The sequence below is a fragment of the Lissotriton helveticus genome, chromosome 9 (assembly GCF_964261635.1).
Source record: "Lissotriton helveticus chromosome 9, aLisHel1.1, whole genome shotgun sequence".
NCBI classification, from domain to species: Eukaryota; Metazoa; Chordata; class Amphibia; order Caudata; family Salamandridae; genus Lissotriton; species Lissotriton helveticus.
This window is the reverse complement of record NC_136070.1, coordinates 337,433,403-337,460,669: the sequence shown is the minus strand read 5'-3', so window position 1 is coordinate 337,460,669 and position 27,267 is coordinate 337,433,403. Positions and strand designations below refer to the sequence as shown.

At 45.1% G+C, this 27,267-nt stretch overlaps 1 long non-coding RNA gene across 2 annotated transcripts in view; it reads right to left on the bottom strand.

The window, feature by feature from the left end:
* LOC144782743 (uncharacterized) overlaps positions 1-27,267 on the bottom strand; it is a 264,368-nt gene that overhangs the window by 142,694 nt on the left and 94,407 nt on the right. Inside the window, exons 2-4 of one of the 2 annotated variants that reach the window (XR_013601237.1) lie at positions 11,027-11,175; positions 10,388-10,483; positions 10,032-10,142 (exon numbers count right to left, since the gene is read on the bottom strand). This is a non-coding gene — a long non-coding RNA (uncharacterized LOC144782743). The remainder of the gene's footprint in view (positions 1-10,031; positions 10,143-10,387; positions 10,484-11,026; positions 11,176-27,267) is intronic. The other variant, XR_013601236.1, reaches the window with a different exon arrangement.

Here is a 27,267-nt window from a genome sequence, read left to right as displayed (position 1 = left end):
TGGGGTTGAGCGGAAGGTTGGATGGCGAGAGTGCTCACACATCCGGCTGAGGAACTGACCACTCCACACCAACCCGTGGCAGCCCATGAAGCAAAGGCCTCAAGGGACTCTGGTGGCAGCAAGTCCCGCAAGAGAGACGGATCCACGACGGTGCGTCTGCAAGACCCACTGAGAGGGAAGCTTCGTGTGCAAGAAAAGAGTCAACAGCGTAACCTTCAGGTGGAACTAGGACACAACGGTGAAGATCGTGGAGTGCCCCGCTCACGGCCCGAAGGCTATGGTGGAGCAACATGACCGACAACACCAGTCCAGTGGAAGCCTGGCAAAGAGGTCCTCCCGGACATCTTGTGAGAGAAGAATACCGGCGAAGAGGGGCATCCTAGTGAGAGGGATGTATGCACCTACTCCTTTCATCTGCCCAGAAATACTTTGAAGCCTGCCCAGAGACATCACCTAGGACCAGGACTGAAGAGGAGAACTGAGAAGACAAACAATACTCAGATCACGTCATCCTTCTATCTAGCTACCAACTGTCACCAGTGGTGTGAAACAAAGAAAGGCAAAGGACAACGTCCAGGCGGCGCAGACAGAAGATAGGACCCGCCAAACAACGGCAAACCATGCCAGAATGAATCATTGTCCTGGATGCAGCAACTACACCATCTGCGACCTGCAATCCACCAAAGAGACTCACTTCAAATCATAGAGTCCAGTGTTACATTTGTATGTACATTTTCTATCCCACAGGTTAAACTTTGTCGTGGGGTTTTGCGAATTGTACTTTTTTCTCCCACAGGTTGGACTTTCGGTTATTTTCATTTTCCCCCAAGTTTGGGAGGGATGTAGTGATCCAGAATCACGGTCAGCAGTCTAGTGCTTTGTAAGCCAGCACACTGAACACCCACCCACCACTGATGTCACTGGTCAGGTGACACAGCTTTAATAAAAGGGGCCGAGCCCATGTGCTCTGGGCCAGTTGTACCCAGTAACTGCCTGTGTCTGCGTCAGTCCTTTCTAGCAATGAGGGTCCAGGGCCCCCAACATTACAAAGCGTTAATTCATAAGTTTGAATATCTATATATTTTGGGGCTTAATTTATCAAAAACTACTGGATGGATTTAGACCAAATCACAAAAATCATGCTTTCTGAACCAACAACTAGCTTTCTGCCAAATTTGGTGTGAATCTGTTGATCAGTTTTTGCTGCATCTCTTCAAATTTCCTATGTTAAATTAATGGGAAAACATGTTTTGGACCACCACCCCCTTTTTTCTCACCCCCCGCTCCCGGGTCACCCTGAAACTTTCCTGGAAGGAGCTGAGGTGTAATTACGTTCTTTTTGGAAAGTTTCGTGGCGATTCAGCAAACGGCACAATTTAATAGCAAAGCAAAAAATGCTTTTCCAATGGAAAACGATCCTAACTATAAATGCCCAGTGGTGACCGCCGCAAAAAACAAGAGTTACATGGATGTTATATTTAGACTCACAAACCAGTCAGATTCAGCAGTTATAGTTACCTGAGCGAACTATAACTTATGCTTCTGTAATGCACTGCTTATGACCTCACATACTTTATCACTCATGACATGGTCAGTGACATCACTCATGACATGGTCAGTGACATCACTGATGACATCTCAAATGACATCATCCACAGAACCACTCACACACCCATTCACACCCCTAATACAACTTCCCATACACTCACTCCCGCACAGCCACTCTCAACCCCATTAACTGACTCATACAAGTACTCTCACACCAACTCACTGATTCATAGAGCCACTGACATATCCACTCATTCATACAGCCACTCACATAAGCACTAACTCATCCATACAATCAATCATGCACCTACTCATTCACTAATACATCCACTCACATATCTAGTCATACAGACCCTCGAACATCCACTCGTACACCCATGCAGCCACTCACACACTTACTCACCCATGCAGTCACTCATACAGCCACTCACTCACCCACTCACTTAGTCGTACAGATACTAATACATGGACTTATTCACATGTACAGTCACTGACACAAGCACACACTCACCCATACAGCCACTCTCACATTTCACTCACTCATCCATACACTCACTATCACATCAACACACTCACCCATACAGCCCCTTAGTTTAAGAAGTGTGCATATGGTTTGCCCCTTGACCACCACAGATTCCCATTCGCGATCTCTATCCATGGCAGTTCACATGCATGAAGGTCATGTGTGGTGAGGTGGGGGGTTAAAAAATCTAAAGCTTATTATAATATACTTAATGCAGGGGTACACACTCTCCAGAGCCATTCAGTGGGATTTTCTTCATCCCGTATATTTTATTTTTGAAAATGTATAGAAATCATACATGGAGACAACCCTATAACAGGATTCAAGTAGACAAACAAATGAGGTTTGATAATCAGGGAGAGCTGCCCAGAAATATATTGCCTCTGCCAAGTCTGGTCTTTGTAAACTGCCTGCTTTTTTGCTGCAAAATGTGTGATTTACTAACTGCCTGCCTTTTGTAAAGTCTGCTTTACTGATTGCCTGACCATCGCAATATGTGCCAGGGCAGTCAAATACATCTGCCTGGATTTGAGGAATAAATTAGATAACAACTAATAGGTCTATTCACAAACTCCATTTTGTAGTACATTGAATAGCACTACATTGGTTCTATTCAAATACTATTAAACGCTACACACAAATCTACAAGTGGTGGGCTCCTTCTATCTTTTATGTGCAGAGATCTCTGCATATATAACCCTACATTTTGGCAGTAAGTGTGGGAAGGACAGGGAGAGTGTCTGGAACATGGGAAATATGTACTACTAAATGGAAGGGGTTTACAGGAGGTGTAAAGGGGTGTTAAATGATTAAAGATACGGTTTAGGAAGGGACGTGCATCTCCCCACAAAGGAGTAATCCCATTACTATTCACCAACTGCACTTCTATAGTTAGTACAGCCAAAAATGACCTGAAACAATCATACATTTTTGTACTCCATCTCAGACCTGGATTATGTCCAGCACCACACATGCCCAACCACTGGAACTGTAATACCCTCCTATAGAAAAAATGGAGGCAGGAATTTAAATCGAACCCCAAAAGGAAATAATGTTCACATAAATTAAGTTATTTAGATTAAAAAAATATATATGTACATTCAATAGTAAAATTATATTTAAATGAATATATTATTTTAAAATATGTCAGACACTTTTTAAATATAAAACCAAATGTAATAATTAAAAAATATAAATACATTAATTTAAATCAGGCTTGAAAAAAAAAAGTTGAAAAAAAAATTGTAAGTTAATGTTATCAATTTACATTCAATACTTCTTTCAAAATTAAGTATATAGTGCTGTAGCATTTTTAGAACTTCCATTCTACATTTAAAATAAATATATAAAATGAATTTGGATTAAGATTTATCGGGCCAATATTATATTTAAGTTTAATTATCTTTCCTATTTTTATTCTCAGGGAGATAGCCACCCCAGTGGCAGAGACCTCTGCCTATGTGTGAAAACTTACTTGTGAATTAGACTTCACCCACTGAATTCAGGGGGAGGAGACATGTAAGACTACAGTAACTTCACACTGATTTGCTGAATAGCCAAAAGTAGTAAAGTTATTACAGAGTGTAAGAGTAAATTTACATGTGCAAATGTACAAATATTTTAGCAATTTTTCCAGCTGGTAAAATCAGGTCAATTGATCCAGTATTCAAGAAATTTGTGTGCAGAACAGCCACTCAAGACTGAGCTGAGAAAAATCCCACATGGGAATTATGCTCCACTGAGCTCTTAATCAGTGCTCTTATGGACTAATGTAACGCAAAGGAAATTAAAAAAGTGTCACTAATCTTTGCCAGTATCTGGTTTTGCAAAGGCTTTGTTCACAACCTTGCTTTTGCAAAGTCTGCTTTGATGAACGCCTGGCTTATGAAGAAGACTGTGATAATATTTGCGAGGAATCTGAAAAGTCTATGCTTTGACATCTGCTAGGCCTTTCAAAGGTTTTATGCTCTACAGACCACCTGGCTTTCATTAGAGCGCTTCCTTAGAAGATTTTCTCCAAGTCAGTGTTGGTTAGACAGAAATCTATAGACTGGAGCCATGTTCTTAAGAGGCAGATACTAAGCAGACTCTCTGGTAGCCTTACTACTCGGTTCCTAGAGTTTAACCTATATCCATAGTTTGAACCTTTTTTAGACTCCATCACTCTGCACTTAGCGAGGAGCCTTTATGTGAGGTATTGGTTAGGCTGTCTACCGACTATGGGCCTCATGACGATGCGGTTCGGACCACTTGTCGGTGGCAGCCCGAACCGCATCTACTGCTATGGTCCGACCAATGCATAACGATGTGTGTGGTCAGAGGCAAAAGTCAGAGGGACCGACCGACACAATCCGACGGGCTTATAGAGCCCATCTGTCCGTCGGGAAAAGCCTCATAATCCCTTAAGGATGGTGTTTCTGCCGTTGGGATTATGTCGCTTTCCGACAGCCTTTCCATGTTGGCCTTTCCGAAATGGAAATGCTGTCGGAAAGCGACATTGGGGGCCCCTAGCAGGGAGCCCTGGCCCTCCGCATCTGTGCTTGAGGGGCACCTATGGTGCCCCCCTGAACATTCCTGGTGCCTGCTACACGGTGCAGGGATGTTCGCAAACTCCCATTTCTCAATGGGAGTTTGTCCCGGCGAGGTTCCTGCCTGATGCACAAGCTCCCATTGAGAAATGGGAGTTTGCGACCTCGTCATCATGTGCAGTTGCATCCAAATAATGCTGTCAGAACCACTGACCTGAGGTAGGTCAGTTCCAAATACGCAGCGTCATCGATCGGAGGCAACTCCGACAGACATCGTAATAAGGGCCTATGTCTTTTAACTCCAAGTGGAATAAAGATTTAAAGATTTGTCTTCTACTTTCTGTCCAGTTTGTGCCCAAACTACTGAAACTGTGGAACAATTTCTGTTTTTTGCCCTGAGTATCAAAATTTGCGGCAAAAGTGTATCATGCAGAATTGGCGAAACATGGGTACCTTTTAGTTTAGGGAAGTTCTGAGAGTCTTAAAAACAGAAACTTCTGGCGCTATTATTTTTGGAGTTAGACACTTTTTACACAGTATCTGGAATAAGAGAGCCAAACATTTAGTCTTATAGGTTGGGTTGGACAAGTTTTTAATCTGTATGATAGTGAGTCATAAGTCGAGTAGGGAGTCTTCTTTTTAACATGTTCTTTTTATTCGGGCCTGTGACAGTGTATGTTAAGTTCCTATTTCTATTATGCTTGGAGTTTTAAAAATGATACATTTAAAATAAAATATTTGTTGCCTAGCTATTTTTTTAATGATTGTACTTAAATGATTCTTTCTGATTGTACTTGATACTGAATTTATTTATGATATATATTTTCTATTTCATTTTTTTTTTTTCTACAACCACTAAGATTTCTTAGTTACTCTTGGTGGGCATAGCTGACCCATACAACAGCTTGAATTTGACCCTGTGTGGATATTTATTCATTTTCTCTCTTTTCTTATTTTATGATGTTTTATGTGAACTTTTATGGTTTTTATTAACCGAAATAAAGTTTATCTAACTGACAATAAAATAATTCAATAACAATCTGGTTAGATTTTGTCTGAAATTTCAGTAAAAGCAATATTTAATAGTGTATCTTCAGTTCAAAGGATACATTTCACACTCATTTTAAATCTTATGAAACCTTTAAACAATGTTGTTGCCATAAAACAAGAGAAATCTAGGCAGTACAAATGAAAACCACTAGGGAACATTGGTGCCATTTTTACCGGCAAATTAAAGCTTGTATCAAATATAAAGAGGTATTTCAACAGGAAACAACTATTACAACAGAGGCATTACCACAAAATGCCTTTACAACAAAGTCATTACAATGCAGCTATATTTACCACGCAGGCCACAACCACGAAAATGCCATTGCCACGCATTTACATTAATGGGTATGTATTGTGGTGATTATTTGGTTTACTTATATTTTTTTTATGTTGTTTTTTAAAATATACATTATAATTATTGATTATTGTTTTTAATATTTATACATGTGTTATTTATGTATGGTAATATTTTAAATTATTAATAAAGGTGCTTGACATACCCTTGGGCGCGGAATGTGAGGGGTATAGAAGTAATGGGTGGAATAGTGTATTAATAATGAGGTATTTATTTAAATACCTGACTATTCATTTATAATATTGTTTAAATGTTTTAAAACTAGTTTTTTTAATAAAAAAAATTCCATAAGGTTATAATGCACACATTTAGGTACGGGTTGTGGGGGAAATAGGGGATTTGGGTGGGGAAATATATTAATACTCCGGTATTAATTTATAATGTTTTAGAATACAGTAATACTAATTTTAAAGAAAAACTTAAATGTCCTAAGCGAGTAGCACACACCTTTAGGCATGGATGTAAGGGAAATAGGGGGGTTGGGTGGGGAAGTGTATTAATACTCAGGCATTTTTATAATACCTGGGTATTAATTTATAACTGCATTTAGCTGAAATATTATACATTTTTAAACATGGTTACAAATTGGCCAAAGGGTGTAACACACACCTTTAGGAGACGAGATGTAAGGAAAATAGGGGTTTTGGGTAGGGAAGTGCATGGTATTCTTTTTAATACCTCAGTATGTATTTATAATAATTTTAGAATACACTAAACTTCATTTTAAAGAAATGTTTTAACATTTTCCTTAGGGTGTAACACACACCTTTAACCCCTTCCATGCTCATGACGAGCTCAGCTCGTCATGCAGTACACTGCTCCTGTGCTCATGACGAGCTGAGCTTGTCATGAACAATGGGATTTCAAGAAGATCAGCACCAAGGATGAATTGCCTTAGCACTGATGTGGTTAAGTATGCAGTCTGAGGGAAATAGAGATTTTGGGTGGGGGAGTGTATTAATACTCAAGCATTATTTTTAACACCTGAATATTAATTCATATTCATTTTAAAATAAGAATACTAGTTTTTAAAAGCATTTACAAATTTGCTTCAGGGTTAAACAAATACCATTAGCGATGGGGTGCAAGGGAAAAAGGGGTTTTGAGTAGGGGACATATTAATTTATAAACATCGAATACTGTATAAATATTAAAATATTTGAAATAAAAAAGAATGGTAACATTAGTGCCCTTAAATTATTATGAATAAAAAAATTGAAAACATACAAACACTTCTCAAAAATTAATACAGTATTTAAATACATTTTTCTTTACATTTAAAAGCAAAAAGTCATGTGTTTAAAAATTAGACTTTTTTAATAATTCACCCAAATTACAATAAATATTTCAGTGCATAAAGTAATTTTTGAAAAATAGTTAACATTCTTACAACCTTGTAAACATTTTCTAAAACATTTATTAAACTTTTTTCCCACGCTTTCTCGTTGAAATCAATGGGGAAAATTGTCCGTTTTTACTTTTAGGCTTTACGTACATGGTTGTGCGTCTGTTTCTACAGTCAGTGGAGTGTTGTGGTCAAGATCGGATGCAAGGAAGAGCTGCGGTCAGGTACGAACAATTTGATTTATTTTTCTAAGTTTACAGGTGGAAATCTTTATTGTAAAAAGAGAGGGAGAGGGTAGGTAGATGTATGTTATCAGTAACATTTATGTTTTGGAAGTTTTGACCACATTTTCATTCATATACAGGTTGCAGTTGAAGGCCTATGTCTGGACAATTGTTTTTTTTTCAAACAGTTTAAAAAGTCTTTTTTAAATAAGTACAGTGCTTTTTTAAAATTAAAACAATATTTTCTTTTTACTTTTGCCACATGTTTTTGTACGATGGTTGGAGTATTGACGGGACTCAGACCACTTGGCTTAAAGTTAGTTTTTGCTAAGGGGAAGCTGGATAAAATTACCTTTTACAACATTATTAGGTTTTTATTTTTACCAGCATACCTTTCCAACAGGATATTTGGATCTTTATTTTTGGGAACTTCCTCGCCAAGGATTTGGATGGTTTTCTTTCGAACGTAGAGTTCATGAATTGTTTTTTTGGGCTTGCGTTTTTTGAACAACGTAGGAATTTATCCAACTTATCACTTGTTGGAAATAGTGTCTTTGCTAGGGGAATTATTTTTATGCACGGGAGTTGGCACGTTACTTTAAATATGTGTTTTGCACTTTGGTATATTGGAGTACACAAGACTCTTGGTAACACGTGGATTTGAGCAGTCACTAAGAGTTGAAGAAAGAAGAAATGTTATGGTAGGAACTCTCAAATTTCTTTGATTTTGAAAAAATTATTTCATAAATGGCAATATAGCTATATAAAAAATTAGCCAACACAGGCAAGTAAGTTAGAGCAGGTGTTAGTGTGTTTTAGAAATGTAGTATGTGTGCAAGATTGCCCAGGTAGTCTGAAACCACCAGCAATGAAAACTGTTGAATTTGGGCCAATAGTCTCTGACATTTCTTGAGGTTTTTTTTAAATACATGGGTTCAGTCTACCTCTTAATGCGCTACTCTCAATTCACATTGCTCCTTCTTAAAAATTCCCCAAAAATTGTAAAAGTTAGGGTGAAGTCTTAGGTGTCCTATTGTGATCTGACCTGCTTAGATGGCCAATCCAAATAATTTAGTAACAGTGCCAATTTATGTTTTGTGAAAAATACTCTGATTCAGTAATTGAAGTGTAGAATTCATCCATACAGTCAGGAGGTACAAAGCATAAAGCAGTTATTTTTTTAATTAATTCTATAGTTTACCGTCTGATATGTAATCTTCAACTAAGGATGTTTTTAACATTTTCCCCAATATGCCTGAGAAGTGTAAAATAAAAATCCTTGAATTTGGGTATCGGGATATAATTCAGTAATAGTATTAATCATGGATAATCCAAAAACAACAATCACTTTTCTAGGACTTTTATTCAGTGTTTTGGATTAGCATTCTTTTCTGAGGGTTTTTGTTATGCAAAAGGAAACTTTCATTAGTGAAGGTTACAGTTAGTTCTAGTGAAACGTTGTAGGTATGGTTACTTGCCTGTTTTTGTCTCTGTATAATTCTTTGTAGGGTAGTAATTGTAGGCATACAACTTGCTACATTCAAAGGAATGTTTTGGAAAACTGAGCCACAGGGTACATTGAAGGAGGATTACAGTGTTTTTATTTGTATAACTTCAGTCTCCATTACAGAGGCAGGGTGGCTATGCTCTGTGGTCCTTTCAAAAGTCTCGCCAAGAGTAACCACCTGTGCAATGGGATGAAAAATACTACACATACCTCCCATGACTCATGGGCTCAGTTAATCTCTCCTTACAATAAAGGTAACCACCATATTTGAGGAGTCTGTTCCCATTTCTTGATTGAATGTAGCTTGCTTTGTTATTTAAAACAATTCTGTATGAATCTGTAGAAGCACAGAAAAATGAAAGATTTTGTGAGTTCTATATTTTAAAAATCTGTTTTACTTTGCTTCTTTGCTGAAAACCTTTTGCATGATTATTTGACAGACTGTTGTTTTTCGAACATGTTTATACTTCTGTTAAAAAGAAATGAAAGACAAATATATGTTAAGTTTTGACACCTGTGAAAAGAAAGTTAGGGGGTCAATCAAGAGTTTAGCGGTGCAGGAAAGGCAAAAAAGCTCCAGCACGGTATGGATGGGGATGTCCATGTCGTGCTGGAACTTTAGGGTAATACAGACAGGAGAGCACATGTTGTGCTCCCTGAATGTTTCCCATGGCGGGGGGATGGGGGCCTCTAGGCGTTCCTTTGTTCCTGCACCGCCAGCCTTTTCATGGCGGGCAGTGCAGAAACTTGTAATATGGTCAGCCAGACTGTGCCAGTCCTGCTGAGCATCTTATATTCTGGCGCAGCTCCGCCACCGCCAGGAAACACCTGTTTACTAGCGCAGCTGGTGGTCCTCTGCCGCAACAACTTTTAAAGTCGTAATACGACGGATGGACCACCGCTAACGTGATTGCGGTAGTTGAAGAGGACTGCTCTGTAGAGATTCTTTACCTGAGATTGTTTCAATCTTTTTTGTTGTCTGATCTGTGATAGTGAGGAGACGTCTTTCTCAGGAATTTCTTGTAGTTAGATTGACACTTTCAGGTTTTTTTTTGTTGCACTCTGTAAAAATGTTTGATAAAAAAGAATGTATTTGTATTGTTTTAATTTGAGCTAGGGTTTTATTCTTAGCAATGTACCTGCAAATGAAAATAAGTATTTGTATGGTTATTTTCAGACATTGTATTGATGGCGAGAAACTTTTTTCAACTACTTTAAGAAATTGGAGTTCTTTTGATTTTAGTGTTTGCTGTCTGTTGAAGACAATTTGTTAGAATTTCTTTTTAACGTTTTAAAATAATATTTACCTTTCACTGCTGTTCTCTTTTCATGCAGTGGTTCTGTTGATTGCTAATTTCCGGTTTCATTCGGCAACCTCTAATTTAATGGATAGATTATAAGGTCTGTAAAACAAAATAAATGTTTAGTATGTTTTACTTTAATTTCACTCCATTCTTTCACCAGTTACTGACCAGTACCTTTCCTGAGGCAAGCACCCGGTGGAGCCAGAACAGTAGTTTTGACCCCCAACCATTAGTCCCCGTAAAGTGTGCATGTGCGCACACCTATGCTACCTCGAGGCCTCAGTGTCGTGTGTGAAGCATGCATACACAGCACATCCCGCAACAGACTGTTTACGCTGCCGCTTTTAAAGCGTGAGCAGCGTGAAATACAGTCATTTCCTTTTTGCGGGAGGTGAAGTAAGAGACCACTGAGGAAGAGGAGAGCACAAGCGGCAGGTAAGTGTCTCTTGAACACAGCAGCCTGTGGGGATAAGGAGGGTCACAACCCAAGTTCAGCAGCAAGTGGCTCCTAACCTTTTGTTAATAGAGCGTGGCTGCTGGGCAGAATGCATGTCTTTTTGAAAATATTAATTGCAGCACCCGTCATGCTTTCACAAGGCGCTGCAATTAACATGAGTACTTTAAAAAAGACTCACAACCTACCCCGCAGGAGTAGCAAGTCCAGAAGCATGACGTGTGCTCTCAGAAACGTTATCCTTCGTTCGGTATGCAGCGTTTTCTTGTCTGTCAGTAGGCATCTCCGAGGACAAGCATTTTCGTAAATAGTGTATATTTTGGAAAATCACCAGGTTCTGAAAAAGAATCAAGATGCATATCTGAACAAGTATTTCTACAAACAACATAGGCTTCATTGAAGGGTGAATAATAAGTGGACACATTGTTAACCTGGCGTCAGATGATTATAGTTTCTTAGTAAAGCTGGCGTCTATTGATGGTTAGGCACAATGTTAACCTATCCTTCACCCTCCTCCCCTATGTTCTGTGCACCTTTTTATAGTTTAAACAATGAGTTGTTCAGCACATACCAACATGTTTAAGAGAATTAATGAATATAGTAATCAAATGTGAAAAGAATACTCAATTATCAAAATTCGGTCATTCTTAGTAAACTCCCAGAACCCAATAACTTTGCTGGAGACTTTGTTTAATCCAAACTTGTTTTTATCTTTCTTCTTTATTTGATAGATGAGATTTATATTCAATCATTAGAACAAAATACATGATCATAGCCTTTTTATAGTTTGTTGGTAGATCTCCTCCTATAAAATGAATCAAAATCTAAGGTTAAGGCACATCACACAGTTTGTTCATGTTGTCAGTGCTCGATACAGCACTCAGAAAGATAGGCTAGGAGTCAAAATAATCATGAGGAGTAACAGTCCCATGAGGATGCTAGTGAGTGTGAAGGGAAAATTAATGTCTGTCCACCTCACTTGAACCGAGGGCTTGTTTTCATACACACACTAGAAGTTGGGAATTACATTGTTTTTGGTTGTATGTTAGAATATCGAGTACAACCAATGGTCGAAGTGGGTGCAACGTGCTCCTACTTTTTGTATTTGATAGAATCCGTTCCCCTACTTTTAAAAATTTTTTAAATGTGTCCCAGGGCGGCAGAAATAGCCAAGGCCTATAGATAAGGCACGGCCATTCGGGGACAGGTGAAATGAAATGAAATTAAATGAGGGTTTTTATAGAGCGTGTGTATGCCGTGGCGTCTTAGCGCTTAACTATCAAAAATACAGAGTAAGGAGAAATGCAGCTGGTTATGTACAGCTAAAACAGCCAGGTTTTGAGGTTCCTCCTAAACTGAAGTAGATTATTTTGGGTTCTAAGATGCAGAGGCATAGAGTTCCATAGCTTCGGAGCTAAAAATCGGAAGCTTCTACCGCCCCACTTTAGCGTCTTTATCCTTGGAACTATAAGTAAGGATGCCGGGGCGGAGCGGAGAACTCTCTGTGGAGCATAACGCCACCCCACCATATGGTGGGGTGGCAGAAAGGAAAAGGATTCTGTCTTTTCCTTCTTGCCCAGAGAAGACTGCTCTACTGTTGTCAGCGGTCCCCCCTCTCTCTTTCCTCCTCTTCCTCCTATTCTCTCTCTTTCTGCCTCTGTCTCGCTCCTCCTCACCTGCTGAAAACCGTGACATCAATAAACAGCTCTCCTTTTCTTTATCCGTTCCCCTGTGAACTGGATCCAAAAAAGAAAGAAACCCTTTTGCTGCAAATGTTGTAATTTTCTGACATTTTTATAGATTGAGAGATAAAAGGTTTAAATACTAAAAATAACTAAATAAAGCAAGAACGACTTGTCACAAAGTGGCCAGATTGGTTTTATTAACATCCAAACACATTAGCGCCACATTACAGAGTTTGCCAGTGAAGCACTACTTTCGTTTTCTAGTCTTTCTTTGAACAACACTGTTTTCACCGGATGGGGAAGAGCACCTTTCCTGGAGGTACAGCAATACCTGGTTGATGCGTGGAGTGGAAAATATTTATGGTGATCCATATCAGCTGTTTTCATTATTTTAGTTTACAAAATGTGTACTGCTGCCAAGTGTTCAGGGATGTGGTCTTTTTAAACCATACTCCTTAAGTTTTGTAAGGATATAAGTAATGGGCATTGATACTGGTCCCTTCCGGGCCCTGTAGCCACGTCCTTAACTTTTCAGGCAAAAACACTCATTGATTTCTGAATAATGAGTGTAAAAGCATTAAGGTAACCATGTTGTTCCTGCTTATATTTCACAGATATTTTAATCTTGCATTCCCTATGAGAGTTTGCTTTTGCCAAGATTGTATTACTTTTGTTTTTTCAGACAGCATATTATTCTTGTCTAGTGCATAATTTTAATTGAGTCACATCCAGGTATTTATAGTGGGGCACAACTGGAATGTAGCTGAAGGCATTGTGAGTTTCTCTCAGTGGGGCAGTATGGTGTTCAATGGAGGAGAGGATGTGGCACTTTGGCCAGAGCTGTCGAATTTGGAACTGGGGAACCAGGTTCAGCCTTCATGACCAGTCCACCAGACCAACCTCCTGAGGGAGCACATTCCCATGCTAGACCCTAGAAGGCCCGCTAGACCTTAGAAGACCTAGCACCAGCAGGTGGAACCTAGCGGTGGCAAGTGTGGGTTAGCCTTGAAGGCATGTCCACCCCAATCCATACTGAAGTTCACCTCCAGTATTGCGGGCAGGCCTACGAAGCAGCACACCCTAGAGTGATAGTGACTGTCACTGAGGTCACAGCACCCCTGAGGCCAGTCCGCCTCACCCGTTGGGACCTCCATTGGCCTTGTTTCAGCAGTAGTTATGCAACTCACCGGGGATCGGGCAGGATTTGCACGCACACCAAGCTAAGTTCACAAACTTCACGGTCTCACTGCTTCATGCACAAGCACGTTTAACATGTGACGCCTGCTTTACTGCCAAAGGCTTTTTTAACCCCTTTGATGCTGATGACGGAGCGGTTCCGTCATCAGCATCGGTTGGGCTGTGCTCATGACGGAACCGCTCCGTCATCAGTACAGCCCTCGGGGGGAGCGCTGTCGCTCCCCCCCTGGGGCTCCGATCGTGGTGGCAGTAGTGGGGGTGGCAGCGGAAGACTTCGCGCTGCTCCCCCCGCCCCCCCGCACTTCCTGGTGACGTCAGCGCGCTGTCGCGCACCCCGACGTCATCAGGAAGTGCCAGACGCACTGGAAGCCATTTGCTTCCAGCGCGTCGAGCAGGTAGGTCTGTTTCCTGCTCTCCGGTGGGGTGGGGGGGCCATTACTCGGTGCCTTGAGGCATCAGGGGGGAGGAAACACTGTTTCCTCTCCCCTGATGTCCCAATGCAGGGCATTACTGGTTCAGGATCGCGCACAGCGTCGCGATCCTGCACCAGTAATGCCCCACTAGACACCAGGGATGATTTTTTGTTGAAAAGGAAGCGACCCCTTGGGCAAGGGTCGCTTCCTAGGGCCATAATATTGAAGGTCAGACTTTTCTGCCCCCCCTGGGTCGAGATCGCTCGTTTTAGCGAGCGATCTGGACCCAGGGGGGGCAGAAAAGCCCACTAGACACCAGGGATTATTTTTTTTGATAAAAGGAAGCGACCCCTTGGGAAAGGGTCGCTTCCTGGGGCATTTATTATTTGTTTAGACTTTTCTGCCCCCCCTGGGGGCAGATCGACCGTTTTATTCAGGAATCTGGACCCAGGGGGGGGGCAGGAAAGCCCACTAGACACCAGGGATTGTGTTTTTATTAGTAAAGGAAGCGACCCCTTGGGCAAGGGTCGCTTCCAGGGCCATAAAAATGTAGTGTAGACTTTTCTGCCCCCCCTGGGGGCAGATCGCCCATGTTAGCGCGTGATCTGGACCCAGGGGGGGCAGAAAAGCCCACTAGACACCTGGGATTTGTTTATAATTGTAAAGGAAGCGACCCCTTGGGGAAGGGTCGCTTCCTAGTGGCCCATAATTTTTTTTAGACTTGTCTGCCCCCCCTGGGGGCAGATCAGCCGTTTTTTGGGCCACGTGTGGACCCAGGGGGGGGGGGGGGGTAGAAAAGCCCACTAGACACCAGGGATTTTAGTATATTTATAAAGGAAGCGACCCCTTGGGCAAGGGTCGCTTCCAGGGGGCATTAGAAATATTGTAGACTATTCTGCCCCCCCCCCCCGGGGGCGGAGTGGCTGTTTTTTTTACAGTTTCTGGTCCCAGGGGGGGGGGGGGGATAGAAAAGCCCACTATACTCCAGGTTTTTGTTTTTTATAGGGAGCGACCCCTTGGCCAAGGGTTGCTTCCTTGGGCCCATTTGTTTTCAGTATGTTCTGCTGTGTCTTTATTTGGCCTCTCTGCCCTCTGTAGGGTTGCTTCCAGGGGGCCCACGTTTATAATGATTTATAATCTTCCCCCCTTGGGGACAGACACCCCATTTGTGACATACCCTGTGACATAGCCTGTTGTAATGTGTGTTGTTTTTGTTTCTTCTAATGTGTATTGTTTTTTTAGGTCGAGCCTGTTCCATTCCGCAGGAATGGATAGGATCGAATTTTAGTGTTGCATCAGGAAAGCTAAACCAGCCGGCGTTTTCCTCAAGTGCATGTGATCGTGAACGCGCATCCGCCTGCTGGTTTAGCTTTCCTGATGCAACTCTAGGGATCTGCTCCGCCCCCTACTGCACGCACTTTCCATCTGCCTGCCTCGAGCGCGTCCACTTTCGGCCTCAGTTCTCCACTTCTCCTCCCCCCTCCTCCCCTCTAATTACATCCCTGTTCACGACCGCAAGGCCGTGCTTCAAAGGGATCCGCAGTCCCGCCCCTAAAAGCTTCCTTCCTGACTCCACTCTCTTCCCCTCCTCTTTACTTTCCTGGTTATATTTAATTAGCAGCAGCAGCATTTCTCCTGCGCCAGGCCACATCAAAGGCTCTGCTCCCCCCCCCGCCGTCACTTATTCACGGCCACAGGCCGTGACTCCCTAAACACTTTGTTATATTTAATTAGTAGGCTCGAGCTCCCCTGCTGTCACTAATATTTAATGTGTTTCCAGCCTGAGATATTCGTCGCTTTTTGATACACACGCAACCCCACACACACGCAACACCACACACACGCAACACCACTCACCCACGCAACGCCACTCACCCACGCAACACCACTCACCCGAGCAACACCACTCACTCACGCAAAGCCACTCACATCCACGCAGTGCCACTTTCACCCACACAGCACCACTTTCAGACACGCAACGCCACTCACACCCACGCAAGCCCACTATCACCCACGCAACACCACACTCACCCACGCAACGCCACTCACCCAAGCAACACCACTCACACACGCAACGCCACTCATCCATGCAACGCCACTCATCCACGCAACGCAACTCACACATGCAACGCCACTCACCCACGCAACACCACTCACACATGCAACGCCACTCACCCACGCAACGCCACTCACTCACTCACGCAAAGCCACTCCCACCCACGCAGTGCCACTTTCACCCACACAGCACCACTTTCAGACACGCACGCCACTCACACCCACGCAAGCTCACTATCACCCACGCAATGCCACACTCACCCACGCAACGGCACTCACCCAAGCAACACCACTCACACACGCAACACCACTCACACACGCAACCCCACTCATCCACGCAACCCCACTCATCCACGCAACACCACTCATCCACGCAACGCCACTCATCCACGCAACGCCACTCATCCACGCAACGCCACTCACACATGCAACGTCACTCACCCACGCAACGCCACTCACACGCACCGCCACTCACCCAAGCAACACCACTCACACACGCAACGCCACTCATCCATGCAACGCCACTCATCCACGCAACGCAACTCACACATGCAACGCCACTCACCCACGCAACACCACTCACACATGCAACACCACTCACCCACGCAACGCCACTCACTCACTCACGCAAAGCCACTCCCACCCACGCAGTGCCACTTTCACCCACACAGCACCACTTTCAGACACGCACGCCACTCACACCCACGCAAGCCCACTATCACCCACGCAATGCCACACTCACCCACGCAACGCCACTCACCCAAGCAACACCACTCACACACGCAACACCACTCACACACGCAACCCCACTCACCCACGCAACGCCACTCACCCACGCAACGCCACTCACCCACGCAACGCCACTCATCCACGCAACGCCACTCATCCACGCAACGCCACTCATCCACGCAACGCCACTCACACATGCAACGCCACTCACACATGCAACGCCACTCACTCACGCAACGCCACTCACTCACGCAAATCCACTCACACCCACGCAGTGCCACTTTTACCCACACAGCACCACTTTCAGACACACAACGCCACTCACACCCACGCAAGCCCACTCTCACACACGCAACGCCACACTCACCCATGCAATGCCACTCACCCACGCAACGCCACTCACCCACGCAACGCCACTCACCCACGCAACGCCACTCACCCACGCAACGCCACTCACCCACGCAACGCCACTCACCCATGCAACAACACTCACACATGCAACGCCACTCACCCACGCAACGCCACTCACTCAAAGCCACTCACACCCACGCAGTGCCACTTTCAGACACGCAACGCCACCCACGCAAGCCCACTATCACCCACGCAATGCCACACTCACCCACGCAACGCCACTCACCCAAGCAACACCACTCATCCACGCAACGCCACTCATCCACGCAACGCCACTCATCCACGCAACGCCACTCACCCACGCAACGCCACTCACCCACGCAACGCCACTCACCCACGCAATGCCACTCATCCATGCAACGCCACTCATCCACGCAACGCCACTCACACATGCAACGCCACTCACCCACGCAACACCACTCACCCACGCAACACCACTCACCCATGCAACACCACTCACCCACGCAACGCCACTCACTCACGCAAAGCCACTCCCACCCACGCAGTGCCACTTTCACCCACACAGCACCACTTTCAGACACGCAACGCCACCCACGCAAGCCCACTATCACCCACGCAATGCCACACTCACCCACGCAACGCCACTCACCCACGCAACGCCACTCACCCAAGCAACACCACTCACACACGCAACACAACTCACCCACGCAACCCCACTCATCCATGCAACGCCACTCATCCACGCAACGCCACTCATCCACGCAACGCCACTCATCCACGCAATGCCACTCATCCACGCAACGCCACTCATCCACGCAACGCCACTCATCCACGCAATGCCACTCATCCACGCAACGCCACTCATCCACGCAACGCCACTCATCCACGCAACGCCACTCACACATGCAACGTCACTCACCCACGCAACACCACTCACCCACGCAACGCCACTCACACATGCAACGCCACTCACCCACGCAACGCCACTCACTCACGCAAATCCACTCACACCCACGCAGTGCCACTTTTACACACACAGCACCACTTTCAGACACGCAACGCCACTCACACCCACGCAAGCCCACTATCACCCACGCAACGCCACACTCACCTACGCAATGCCACTCACACACGCAACGCCACTCACCCACGCAACGCCACTCACCCACGCAACGCCACTCACCCACGCAACACCACTCACACATGCAACCCCACTCACCCACGCAACGCCACTCACTCACGCAAAACCACTCACGTCCACGCAGCGCCACTTTCACCCACACAGCACCACTTTCAGACACGCAAGGCCACTCACCCACGCAACGCCACTCACCCATGCAACGCAACTCACCCACGCAACGCCACTCACACAAAACAAAATCAACTCACATACGCAAGGCCATTCACCCACGCAACACCACTCACCCACGCAACGCCACTCACCCGCGCAACGCCACTCACACAAAACAAAATAACTTTGACATTTTACATATCCAAAACTCAAACTTATCTATTGCGAGACCTATTGCATTTCCAATTCTTGTTTTCTCTTTAGATTGTTGCAGTGTGCGGTTCCGTTACTGGTGGTTCTGTTGTTCTGCTGTTTCTGTAGTTGCATGTGTTTGGTAAGAGACCTTTTTTTGTTCAATTGTAATGTAATTGTTTATTTTGCAAAGTGTGTAGTAATACGAGTATGTTTGGTTTCCTTTTGTTGTGATTGTAAAACATGTTTTGCATTTGTTTTTGATGTGTCCTTCTGTAGATGTAAGTTTTTTTTTCTTTTTTCTAGTGGGATATCGTTGCCTATTTGCTGTGTCTTTGCAGAGTAGGTGCTGGTGAGTGTAGTTGTGTCTTGTAAGTGAATTGTATATTTTTTCTAAATATAGTTTTTTGTGAAAAAGTCTTAAATTTTTTATCTTACTTTGCGCAGTGTTGGGGTTGTTGAGTTGTTTGTGCAGACTCCTTTACTTGTAAGGATAATGGCTAGCCGCCGGATTACTGCTCAGCAAGTTGTTGGAATGCTTTTTGATTCTTCCTCTGACCATGGTCCAGAGTCTGACTCTGATTCTGAGCCAGAGGTGGGAGGTGAAGATTCAGGTAGTGAGTTTTCTCTACACATGGCTTCATCTGATGATGAAGACACTTTGAGTGCTGATGAAGCTACTTTTGGTGTGGATGATGTGCCTGTGGTTGGGGAGGACATTGCTGTGCTTGTGGTTGGGGAGGACATTGCTGTGCCTGTGGTTGCAGAGGACATTGCTGTGCCAATAGTGCGGCAAGAGACGTCTGGGCTGCAGCCTGGGGCTGATAGACTTCCAGTTGGTGTAGTGAGACAAGAGGCAGCTGGGCGGCAGCCTGCGGCTGCAAGACTTGACGATGAAAGTTCTGACCTCTGGGTTGCACCAGGCATGGTGCAGCCGGCATTGCCTGAATTTACTGGTGTTCCAGGGTGTAGGGTGAACACTGAAAACTTTTTGCCTATTGATTTTTTCAAGTTGTTTATGGATGATGTGTTTTTGGCAGAGATTGTAGAGCAGACTAATTTGTATGCTGAAATTTTTTTGAGGGTGAACAGTGCCAGCCTTAAGCCCCACGCTAGAGCTACCCGGTGGACTCCCACAAATTTGGAGGAGATGAAAAAGTTTTTGGGTTTAACTTTTTTGATGGGCTTGCTTAGGAAACCATCAATGGCTTCATATTGGTCTACTAGTCCCTTGATGGCAACAGCTATATTTCCGGAAGTCATGAGTCGTGATAGGTATTTGCTTCTGCTGCGGATGATGCATTTTGTTGACAATAGTCTTGCTTTGCCACGAGATCACCCTGATTGTGACCGTCTTTTCAAGATTCGGCCTGTCATTGATCATTTGGTTGATCGATTTTCTGAGATCTTTTATCCTGGGAAAGAAATTGCAGTGGATGAGTCTTTGCTGTTGTTCAAGGGCCGCTTGGTATTTCGGCAATACATTCCTAGTAAGAGGGCACGCTATGGAATCAAACTGTATATGCTGTGTGACAGTGAGACTGGATATGTCTCTAATTTCAGGGTGTACACGGGTAAGGAACCCAGGATTAACCCCCCTGGTTTTCCGTCGACTTTTGGAGTGACTGAGAAAATTGTGTGGGAACTTGGTCGTGGATTGTTTACCAAAGGCCATCATTTGTATGTCGATAACTTCTACACTGGTGTGCGGTTGTTCAGGGAATTGGCCAAAGTGGACACTGTTGCTTGTGGCACAATCCGCTCAAACCGTAAAGGTTTCCCAAAAGAACTTGTTTGTCGAAAGCTTGCTCGGGGACAGTGCAGTGCATTGCGTTGTGAGGAGCTTCTAGCTGTGAAGTTTTCAGACAGGAGAGATGTCTACATGTTGACTACAATACATGATGAAAGCACTGAACCGGTGACTGTTTGGGGTCAGGTTGCAGACGTGCGCAAACCTGTGTGCATACTGCACTACAATAAGTACATGGGTGGTGTTGACAGAGTAGATCAGAGGTTGGAACCGTATGCTGCTCTTCGTAAGGCTTACATTTGGTACAAGAAGTTGGCTATCCATCTTTTCCACTTGGCAACCTTTAATGCTTTTGTTGTGTTCCAGAAATCTTGTCCCCAGTCAAAGATGACTTTTGTAAAGTTTCAGGAGTCTGTAATAGGCAGCCTTGTTTTAGTGGAACAGGCAAGTGTTCCTAGAGTTGGAGTGGTGGAGGATGTTGCCAGATTGAAAGATCGCCACTTTCCTGATACAATTCCTCCTACAACCTCAAAAGACTTACCCAGTCGGAGATGTAGAGTCTGTTGGCGAAGAGGTTTGCGGAAGGAGGTTCGCATGTACCGCCCCGACTGCCCTTCAAACCCCGGGCTGTGTGTACCTGCTTGTTTTAGATTGTACCACACGCAAAAGAATTTTTGGGAGTATCAATGAGTGGTAAAGTGAACTGGTTGGTCTTTATTCTGTAAAACTTATTGTTCAGTTTCAAAGTTTGTATTTGTGTAGTCTTTTTAGATTTAGTTGTCGAGTTAGTAGATTTGTATCAATTTGCAATTTGTTTTTGTTTCTCTTTTATTTAAAAAAAAAACTAAAGTATGATGTTGGTTTGCGTGTAGTGTCCATTGTCTGACTGTGTGCATGGTTTGGTGCTTGGCTGCCAGTGTCTGTGGACTGGTGCTTGTCTGGCGGTGTCTGCGGACTGGTGCTTGACTGGCGGTGTGCGTGGTCTGGTGTTTGGTTGGCAGTGTGCGTGCTCTTGCGCTTGCCTGGTGTTGTGTTTGGATTTGTCTTTGGCTGGTGGTGTTCGTGGAGTGGTGCTTGGCTGGCGGTGTGTGTGGAGTTGCGCTTGGCTGGTGATGTGTGTTGAGTGGCGCTTGGCTGGTCGTGTGTGTGGAGTGGCGCTTGGCTGGTGGTGTGCGTGGAGTGGTACTTGGCTGTCTGTGCACGGAGTGGTACTTGGCTGTCTGTGCACGGAGTGGTGCTTGGCTGGCGGTGTGTGTGGAGTGGCGCTTTGCTGGATGGTGTGCGTGGAGTGGTACTTGGCTGTCTGTGTACGGAGTGGTGCTTGGCTGGTGTTGTGTTTGTGGAGTGGCGCTTGGCTGGTGGTGTGTGTGGAGGGGCGATTGGCTGGTGGTGTGCGTGGAGTGGTACTTGGCTGTCTGTGCACGGAGTGGTGTTTGGCTTGCGGTGTGTGTGGAGTGGCGCTTGGCTTGCGGTGTGCGTGGAGTGATGCTTGGCTGGTGGTGTGTGTGGAGTGGTACTTGGCTGTCGGTGTGCGCTGAGTGGTGTTTGGCTGGCGGTGTGCATGGTCTGGTGCTTGGATGGTGCTGTGCGTGGAGTGGCGCTTGGCTGGCGGTGTGTGTGGAGTGGCGCTTGGCTGGATGGTGTGCATGGAGTGGTACTTGGCTGTCTGTGCACGGAGTGGCGCTTGGCTGGTGGTGTGCTTGGAGTGATGCTTGGCTGGTGGTGTGTGTGGAGTGGTACTTGGCTGTCAGTGTGCGCTGAGTGGTACTTGGCTGTCAGTGTGCGCTGAGTGGTCTTTGGCTGGCGGTGTGCATGGTCTGGTGCTTGGATGGTGGTGTGGGTGGACTGGCGCACGGCAGGTGGTGTGTGAGTAGTTACTTTCTGTTGGTCACTACACACACTGCTAGTTGAGTGACACTCCACACAGTCCATCATTTTGTGTAGTTGCAGTGTCAGAAATGTGGGCGTGTGAAAGTGATGGGCCCTTGAATGGCGCTGTTTGCTGGTGTGAGTGTTGAAATGTGATGGGTCCGCGGCTGGCGGTGTGAATGTTTTGTATGTGTCACGCGTACGAAAGGTGTATGAATGGCCTGTAAAGAGGTTGGTGCCTTGACGTGGCTTTACAGCTCACGAGCTGTGAGTCAGTGGTTCAGTTTATCATACTTTCAATTATACGCAGTGTATTTCATTTTTGATGAAATTACTTGCGTATACAATTGTATGTACTGAATCATCACTCACCCTCGTGCCAAATCCAACCAGTATGTGTGTGTGCTTGCGGATTAGATGGGTGTGCAGTAATAATAGTTTTTTTTCTCTTTCTGCAGTAGGGTGTACCTTGTCCCTTATTGTGATTGTTGTTATGTGTTGCTTTTCCATTCGGATGGTGTCAATGGTCTGGTTTGTATCAGGTATGAAAGGTGCGAGAATGGCCTGTAAAGCGGTTGGTGCCTTGTCGTGGCTTTACAGCTCACGAGTTGCAAGTCACTGGTTCGGTTTCTTATGCATTTATTTATTGACAGAGCATTTCATTTTTTTGAAATATCTTGTTAATAAAATTTAATGTACTGAACCATCACTCGCCATCGTGCCAAATCCAACCTGTATGTGTGTGTCTTTGAGGAATAGATAGCCGTGCTTGAATGTTTGACTTTTGAGTAGATCTGTTAAGGTGTGGTATCATTTTACTCGGGAGAACAAGGGGAACGCTGGGTGGTAGGACATTTTTGCCGGCACGGCGATCCCACGCCAAAAAGTTTGGAAAAGTGCTATTTTTACCTAATTTTAAGGTTTGCAAGGAGTTCTGGGTAGGAAAACATTGGGGGACCCATGCATGCCATACCTCCCTGGACTCTCCCGGGTGTCTAGTTTTCAGAACTGTTTGGGTTTGCTACTTTCCAAAGAATACCACCCAGCCCCGGGCCAAAAACTCAGGTGCCCCCCCCCCCCAAAAATCAAAGTTATATTGCTTCAGGGTATTTTAAATTCACCACCGTACGATTTGGACCTTTTCCTGTTGCAGCCACTATGGCTACCCACGCAAGTGAGGTACCGTTTTTATCGGGAGACCTGGGGGAACGTTGGGTGGGAGGTAATTTGTGTGAGCCCAGTGATGCCACGCTTTCCCACACTAAAACGTGTGAAAAAATAGATTTTTTTCTGCTAAAATTGAGGTTTGCAAGGGATTCTGGGTAAAGGAACGTTGGAGGATCCATGCAAGCCATATCTCCTTGGAAGCCCCCGGGTGTCTACTTTTCAGAAATGTGTGGGTTTGGTAGGTTTCCATAGATGGCTGTCTCGCACGGGGCCAGAAACCCAGGTAACCCCTCTTGCAAAAGCTGGTGAATTTGACAATGGTGACAATGTCAAGTCCACCAGCTTTTGCAAGAGGGGTTACCTGGGTTTTTGGCCCCGTGCGTGACAGCCATCTATGGAAACCTACCAAACCCACACATTTCTGAAAAGTAGACACCCGGGGGCTTCCAAGGAGGTATGGCTTGCGTGGATCCTCCAACGTTCCTTTACCCAGAATCCCTTGCAAACCTCATTTTTAGCTGGAAAAAATCAGTTTTTTCACACGTTTTAGTGTGGGAAAGCGTGGCATCACTGGGCTCACACAAATTACCTCCCACCCAGCGTTTCCCAAGGTCTCCCGATAAAAATGGTACCTCACTTGCGTGGGTAGGCATAGTGGCTGCTTTAGGAAAAGGCCCAATTCTTACTGTGGAGACCAAAAAATTACCTTTAGCCAAACACTCTTATTTTTTGAGGGGGTCACCTGAGCTTTTGGCCCGGGGCTTGGCGGGCATCTTTGCAAACTACCAAACCCAAACAGTTCTGAGAACTAGACACTCGGGGGAGTCCAGGGAGGTATGGCATGCGTGGGTCCCCCAATGTTTTCCTACCCCGAAACCCCTGCAAACCTTAAATTTTGGTCAAAAAACCCACTTTTCCGTACTTTTTTGGGTGGGATCTCGCTGCAGGCACAAATGTCCTACCACCCAGCGTTTCCCTTGTTCTCCCGAGTAAAATGATACCTCACTTGTGTGGGTGGGCCCAAGGCATGTGACTCAGGCTGGGGGGCTTAATTTGTAAAACTTAAATACTACTAAATACTACTTTTTTCAAAATTCATTTTTGGCGTGTTCTGCTTTGGGGCACCCACACAAGTGAGGTATCCTTTTACTCGGGAGAACAAGGGGAACGCTGGGTGGTAGGACATTTTTGCCGGCACGGCGATCCCACGCCAAAAAAGTTTGGAAAAGTGCTATTTTTACCTAATTTTAAGGTTTGCAATGAGTTCTGGGTAGGAAAACATTGGGGGACCCACGCATGCCATACCTCCCTGGACTATCCCGGGTGTCTAGTTCTCAGAACTGTTTGGGTTTGCTACTTTCCAAAGAATACCACCCAGCCCCGGGCCAAAAACTCAGGTGCCCCCCCCCCAAAATCAAAGTTATATTGCTTCAGGGTATTTTAAATTCACCACCGTACGATTTGGACCTTTTCCTGTTGCAGCCACTATGGCTACCCACGCAAGTGAGGTACCGTTTTTATCGGGAGACCTGGGGGAACGCTGGGTGGGAGGTAATTTGTGTGAGCCCAGTGATGCCACGCTTTCCCACACTAAAACGTGTGAAAAAATTGATTTTTTTCTGCTACAATTGAGGTTTGCAGGGGATTCTGGGTAAAGGAACGTTGGAGGATCCACGCAAGCCATACCTCCTTGGAAGCCCCCGGGTGTCTACTTTTCAGAAATGTGTGGGTTTGGTAGGTTTCCATAGATGGCTGTCTCGCACGGGGCCAGAAACCCAGGTAACCCCTCTTGCAAAAGCTGGTGAATTTGACAATGGTGACAATGTCAAGTCCACCAGCTTTTGCAAGAGGGGTTACCTGGGTTTTTGGCCCCGTGCGAGACAGCCATCTAGGGAAACCTACCAAACCCACACATTTCTGAAAAGTAGACACCCGGGGGCTTCCAAGGAGGTATGGCGTGCGTGGATCCTCCAACGTTCCTTTACCCAGAATCCCTTGCAAACCTCATTTTTAGCTGGAAAAAATCAGTTTTTTCACACGTTTTAGTGTGGGAAAGCGTGGCATCACTGGGCTCACACAAATTACCTCCCACCCAGCGTTTCCCAAGGTCTCCCGATAAAAATGGTACCTCACTTGCGTGGGTAGGCATAGTGGCTGCTTTAGGAAAAGGCCCAATTCTTACTGTGGAGACCAAAAAATTACCTTTAGCCAAACACTCTTATTTTTTGAGGGGGTCACCTGAGCTTTTGGCCCGGGGCTTGGCGGGCATCTTTGCAAACTACCAAACCCAAACAGTTCTGAGAACTAGACACTCGGGGGAGTCCAGGGAGGTATGGCATGCGTGGGTCCCCCAATGTTTTCCTACCCCGAAACCCCTGCAAACCTTAAATTTTGGTCAAAAAACCCACTTTTCCGTACTCTTTTGGGTGGGATCTCGCTGCAGGCACAAATGTCCTACCACCCAGCGTTTCCCTTGTTCTCCCGAGTAAAATGATACCTCACTTGTGTGGGTGGGCCCAAGGCATGTGACTCAGGCTGGGGGGCTTAATTTGTAAAACTTAAATACTACTAAATACTACTTTTTTCAAAATTCATTTTTGGCGTGTTCTGCTTTGGGGCACCCACACAAGTGAGGTATCCTTTTACTCGGGAGAACAAGGGGAACGCTGGGTGGTAGGACATTTTTGCCGGCACGGCGATCCCACGCCAAAAAAGTTTGGAAAAGTGCTATTTTTACCTAATTTTAAGGTTTGCAATGAGTTCTGGGTAGGAAAACATTGGGGGACCCACGCATGCCATACCTCCCTGGACTATCCCGAGTGTCTAGTTCTCAGAACTGTTTGGGTTTGCTACTTTCCAAAGAATACCACCCAGCCCCGGGCCAAAAACTCAGGTGCCCCCCCCCAAAAATCAAAGTTATATTGCTTCAGGGTATTTTAAATTCACCACCGTACGATTTGGACCTTTTCCTGTTGCAGCCACTATGGCTACCCACGCAAGTGAGGTACCGTTTTTATCGGGAGACCTGGGGGAACGCTGGGTGGGAGGTAATTTGTGTGAGCCCAGTGATGCCACGCTTTCCCACACTAAAACGTGTGAAAAAATTGATTTTTTTCTGCTACAATTGAGGTTTGCAGGGGATTCTGGGTAAAGGAACGTTGGAGGATCCACGCAAGCCATACCTCCTTGGAAGCCCCCGGGTGTCTACTTTTCAGAAATGTGTGGGTTTGGTAGGTTTCCATAGATGGCTGTCTCGCACGGGGCCAGAAACCCAGGTAACCCCTCTTGCAAAAGCTGGTGAATTTGACAATGGTGACAATGTCAAGTCCACCAGCTTTTGCAAGAGGGGTTACCTGGGTTTTTGGCCCCGTGCGAGACAGCCATCTAGGGAAACCTACCAAACCCACACATTTCTGAAAAGTAGACACCCGGGGGCTTCCAAGGAGGTATGGCTTGCGTGGATCCTCCAACGTTCCTTTACCCAGAATCCCTTGCAAACCTCATTTTTAGCTGGAAAAAATCTGTTTTTTCACACGTTTTAGTGTGGGAAAGCGTGGCATCACTGGGCTCACACAAATTACCTCCCACCCAGCGTTCCCAAAGGTCTCCCGATAAAAATGGTACCTCACTTGCGTGGGTAGGCATAGTGGCTGCTTTAGGAAAAGGCCCAATTCTTACTGTGGAGACCAAAAAATTACCTTTAGCCAAA